The following is a 5,974-nucleotide window of genomic DNA, read 5'->3' as shown; positions in this document are numbered from 1 at the left end:
AACCTTTTTGAGCCCAAGTGCCCAAACCGTGATGCACGTCAACTTTTTTTCCCTCAAAGTGCCAGCACAGCAATTAAATCAGAATACTGAGGTTTAAGTTTAGAAAAAACAACTCATACAGTTGCCATAACTAATTTACATCTTTTGTTTTAAAAGAAGAACACAACAACAGAGTTCAATGATCCAAACTTGTTTTTTTTTATTGATAGTTTATAGTTCCCCCACATTAGGCTGGCAGTATAAGTCCCCCACATTAGGTTGGCAGTATGTTCCCCAACATTAGGTTGGCAGTATAGTTCCCCAAATTAGGTTGGCAGTATAGTTCCCCAAATTAGGTTGGCAGCATGTGTCCCCCACATTAGGTGCAGTATAGTTCCCGACATTAGGTGCAGTATAGTTCCCCCACATTAGGTGCAGTATAGTTCCCCCACATTAGGTGCAGTATAGTTCCCCCACATTAGGTGCAGTACAGTCCCCCCCCACATTAGGTGCAGTACAGCCCCCCCCTCCCCACATTAGGTGCAGTACAGCCCCCCCCCACATTAGGTGCAGTACAGTTCCCCCCCCCACATTAGGTGCAGTATAGTTCCCCCCCCCCACATTAGGTGGATTATAGCCCCCCCCACATTAGGTGCATTATAGTTCCCCACATTATGTGCAGTATAGTTCCCCCACATAAGGAGCAGTATAGCTTGCCCACATTAGGTGCAGTACAGTTCCACCACATTAGGTGCAGTACAGTTCCCCCACAGACATACAGCCTTCAGCCATAAACAGTGTATGGCTGGAGGCTGTATGCCTGTGTACTGCCCCATTTCAGTGCTCCGTCCACCGTTCCTCCGGTCAGGGGTCACAGGCCATAGCAGTAGGTCCCCGGACCGGAGTAGCTGTGGTCGGAACACTGAAGATGACGTGCTAGTCACTTACCATACCCACGCATCCTCACTGCTCCGCTCTGCTGTTGCTATGGGCACATGCACGGGACTTTAAAAATGCAGGGGCCGCCGGGAAGTAGCGCACACAGAGATGTCTTTCGGGACACAGGGATGTCCCGAATGGGCTGATTGTGAACTATGGCCGCGTGCCCACAGAGGGGGCTCGGCATGCCACCTGTGGCATGCGTGCCATAGGTTCGCCATCACTGCCCTATACAGTCATAGGAAAAAGCCCTAATGATGATGCATCACCACTTACAGACTAAGCATAAAAACAGATAATGTGCTCAAAAATAATAGATATACAAACAAAAGATAACAACTTATTACTCCTGAGGAAGTAATAAGTTTCTATGTTTTGTTTGTATATCTATTATTCTTGAGCACATTATCTGCACTGTGTTTCTATGCTTAGTCTGTAAGTGGTGATGCATCATCATTAGGGCTTTTTCCTATGACTGTATAGAGTAATACAGGGCTGTATAGCGGACAGTCAGTGGTTGAAGTGGGGGCTCATCCTCCACTGTCAGGCAGGGTGAATGCAGGATTGTAATTATAGGGTCAGTTATATTATTGTATGGCTTATTTCTTGTACCATCTTTTTAGTGGAATGTGCCTTACTACTGTCCCTTGGTTTGCTATCGTGTCATCCTGCAGCCACCTGCAAAAACTGTAAGCGACCATTTATTACACCAAAGTTTTCTGATACCCCTATTTACTTTTTTGGTTACAAATTATTGATAAACATGCATACGCCTACTGTGCTTATTAAACATATATGTGCAGGATACACATGTATTTAACATTGTACATCAGGATGGCTATACACCACCACAGGTATATCATTAACTTACCTATAGAATTTTTTGTGGTATATTATTACTTGTTACATGTCTATCATGATGCATTATTTTTGGCTATGTATGTAATCTAAATACTAATAGTCCGGATACACACCTAACAAACTATATATATTAGCCTCACTATCATATTTCGGTGCATCTTTTAGAGGATCTGAATAAAAGTTATATTTTAACCCCTTAAGGACCAACACAAGTAAACCTGTATGCCCCTGAAAGACCAGGCCTGTTTTTTTAAATTGGGGATGTCTGATTTTTTGGAGAATAATTCTGGTAACATTTTGCCAATCACGATAATTCTGACATAGTTTTTTTTGTCACAAGTCGTCCTTCATGTACATAGTAAAAGTAAGTCAATATCATTTGTATTTTTTTTTACAATGCAAAAAATAATGACATTTAAAAAAATAAAAAAGATTTTTCGCTATTTTAGCATTTATAGGTTGCAAATATTTATACTCTGACCAAATCGTTTATGAAACTTATACTTTCAGATGTCTACTTTATTCTGAAAGCATTTCTTTTGTTTTTAATTAACATTTTAAATTAACTTGAAATTTTCTAAATTGTCCAAATTTGAAAAGTTAATTTTTTTTTATGTGCTATGCAAGGTTTGCAGAAACTTGAAGGTGGTAGAACAAAAGGACCCCCCCCCCCCCCCCCACACACACACACAAATGACCCCATTCTAAAAATTAAACCCCCTCAAGGTATTCGCTAGGGGGTACAGTGAGTATTTTAACGCCATAGTTTTTTGGCAAGAATTATTACAAATTCAGTGTTATAAATTCAAAATTTGCTTTTTTTCACAAATGCATCATTTGTGGGACATATTTTTTGTACATCGCTTCTGATATTGCAAGAAATGCACCCTATATTTTATTAAGCTGCTCGGCCCGTGTTTGGAAATACCCCCGCTTAGGCCCAGAAGGAGAGGAGCGCCATTTGGCTTTCAGGGCATCATTTTAGGCCGGATGGATTATAGGTCGCACTTCATGCCTGCAAAGGGTTTTAGCTGCCAGAACCATACAGAACCCCCACAAGTCACCCCATTTTGGAAACTACACCCCCTAAAGTATTCACCTAGACCAAAAGTGAGTCCTTTTTTTGTGGCTGGAATAATTACAAAGTCAGTGGAAAAATTTACATTTTATTTTTTTCCACAAATGCATTATATATGGGACATATTTTTTGTATAGAAAATGCATCTGAAAAGTAGAAAATGCACCCCATATTTTATTACGCTGTTCATCCCGTGTTTGGTAATACCCCCGCTTAGGCCATATTTGGTTGCATGGCCACATGGTGGGACCCAAAAGGAGAGGAGCCCCATTTGGCTTTCAGGATATCATTATACAAATTATAGGCCACACTTCATCTTGCAATGCATTCTAGCTGTCAGAACAATACCGCACCCCCATTTTCGAAACTACGCCCCCTAAAGTATTCACCTAGGGCAAAAGTAAGTACGTTGAGCCCTTATTGTGTGGCTAGAATTATTTCAAAGTCAGTGGAAAAAAATAGAAATGAGCTTTTTTTTCCCACAAATTCTTTATTTGTGGGACATCATTTTGGTAAGTCGCTTTTGAAATGGAGGAAATGCGCCCCATATTTTATCACGCTGTTCATCCTGGGCTGGGCAGTACGCCTACTTAGGCCATATCTGTTTGCCTGACAGCCTGGTAGGACCAAGAAGAAGATGAGCCCTCTTCGGCTTTCAGGGCATCATTATATGAATTATAGACCCCACCCCATGCTTGCAAAGGATCGGAGCTGGCAGAACAATACCGCACCCCTACAAGTGTAGTGGTTGGACCAGGCACCGCTCTGATCAGTCCCTGTTCGGCTAGTAGTGACGCATGGCTGTAACATACTGCTGAAACGCAGTACAAACAGGACACAGTGTAAGGTCACAGAGCAAATACGCGGCTTATTTCACACCGCGGATGCACCCCGACAGTCAAAAGGGCGAGATTACTGCTGCGGCTGGGTAGCTCAATGTGTCCGCTCATGACTGCCAGCGGGAAATTCGCCGCTATGTGTCGACACACAAAGCTACCCAGCCGCAGCAGTGAGCTCATTATTGTGACTGCTGGTGGGCATCCACAGCATGTAATAAGCTGCGGATGTGCGCCGTGTGATCCTACACATTATGAATTTTTATTTTTAATTATATTTATTTAATAAATGTATTTTTATTTTTTTTTACTTTTTTTACGCTTTTTGATATATTTTTTTTTTTACACTTTTTTTTTTTTTTATTCTTTGTAATACTTAGTATTCCAAAGCATTGCAGTTATATGCTGTCTGCCAGTTTTACACTGGCAGGCAGCATATCAGGACGTGCCTCAGGCAAGAACCGTGGTAGACCTGGGGGTCCTAGTAAAGACTCCAGGCTGCCCAGGTAACAATCAGCACCCCACGATTATTGTGGGGTGCTACAGGAGAGAGACAGAGGGAGCCCCCTCCCTCTGTCAAAACTCCTTACAGCTCGCTGTCGCTTCCGACTGCGGCTGTAAGGGTTAAACTGCCGGGACTTAAATTTTCTTTGGTCCCGGCAGTGCGGCAGGCCCCCGCACGCCGGGGATTACAGACAGGATCACGCTGTGGGGTGCTGCAGGGAAGACACTTACAGCCCGTGGTCACTTCCGACCACTGCTGTAAGGGTTAAACTGCCGGGACCGAAGTTAACGTCGGTCCCTGCAGTGCCGCAGGGCGCCGTTGCACCCACGAGAGCCAAAGACATGTATACTCGTTCTAATGGCGGAACATGCATCCTGCCTGAACGTGTATACACGTCCATGCTCCCGTGGGAAACTTATTTTTATTTTTTTTTAAATCAACTGGTGCCAGAAAGTTAAACAGATTTGTAAATCACTTCTATTAAAAAAAAATCTTAATCCTTCCAGTACTTTTTAGGGGCTGTATACTAAAAGAGAAATCCAAAAAGAAATGCATTTCCTGTGGTGTCCTGACCACAGTGCTCTCTGCTGTCCATTTTAGGAACTGTCCAGAGAAGCATATGTTTGCTATGGGTATTTTCTCCAGTATGCGGAACTACACAGAGCTTTATACTGAAAGTGCCAATGCAACGCTGAGGTACTTGTCAGTGACAAGAGGACCGCAAGTGAAGGGGAAAGCTCGGGAACGAACCACTGACAAACAACGGCGCCAAACCCTTGCGAGAAGATGAAATTACAGCTGCGTCATGAAGAAGCAACAGACTCCCAAGCTGCAAGACTGCAAATACCCAAAATAGAGGAGGAATGAAGGAATGAGATAAAAATAAGGCAATAAAGAGAAATGAGGAATAAAACGGGGACAATATTAAAGACAATGGGAAATATATATTTGAAAAATGAGAAATATATGAAAAAATAAGAATACGGGTAGAAAATAAAGAATAAAAACGAGAAAGAAATAAGGAGTAATTAAATCATGTAAGAACAATAGGAAGAGAGAAATGTATAAAGGAAAGGAAAAATATGAGACTCTTTCCTAGGACTGTATCCACCTTTTCCAGCCCACCGGAGCACCTGAAAGCTGAACTAATTTATGCAGGATAAGTCATCAACTGCCGAGCCGAGAAGTTCGTGACAAATCGAATTTACTGTAAGTTCGCTCATCTCTAGAGATAATTTTTAAAACACAAAAGTACAAATAATATATGATAAACATTAAAAAATAACAAAATAATCAATAATAAATGAAAATAAATATAATAAAAACCAAATAAAAAAACAATGTATAATTCAGGAGCAAAAACACTTATCTGTTGACTGCTAGAGCAGCAGCAAAGAAAGAGGCAGTGGATCAGGAAGTAATAATACATAACTGGTCTGCGGCCTGATTGGTTACGCTTATGCACTTTTTTTCTTGTTTTTTCAGTAATATAAGTATAAAAAAAATACTTTGCTGCTATGAACTCAGTAAAGAAGGATTTTAAGCATAATGTGAGGCCTCCTGTCTTGATATAAAATTAAGCACTGCTCATCACCTACCCAATACCATCCCTTCAGTGAAGCATGGTGGTGGCAGCCAAATGCACTGTAACTGTAACCATTACATGGAAAACTTTCAGCTGTTCAAGTTATACATACATAGACTGGCTCAGCCACAGTGGAAGTTACTGACATAGCTGTCTGCTATGAATTAACTCCTTGAAGATTTGAGTGAGCA

The sequence above is a fragment of the Hyla sarda genome, chromosome 8 (assembly GCF_029499605.1).
Source record: "Hyla sarda isolate aHylSar1 chromosome 8, aHylSar1.hap1, whole genome shotgun sequence".
Classification (NCBI taxonomy): Eukaryota; Metazoa; Chordata; class Amphibia; order Anura; family Hylidae; genus Hyla; species Hyla sarda.
This window is presented reverse-complemented; position numbering follows the sequence as displayed.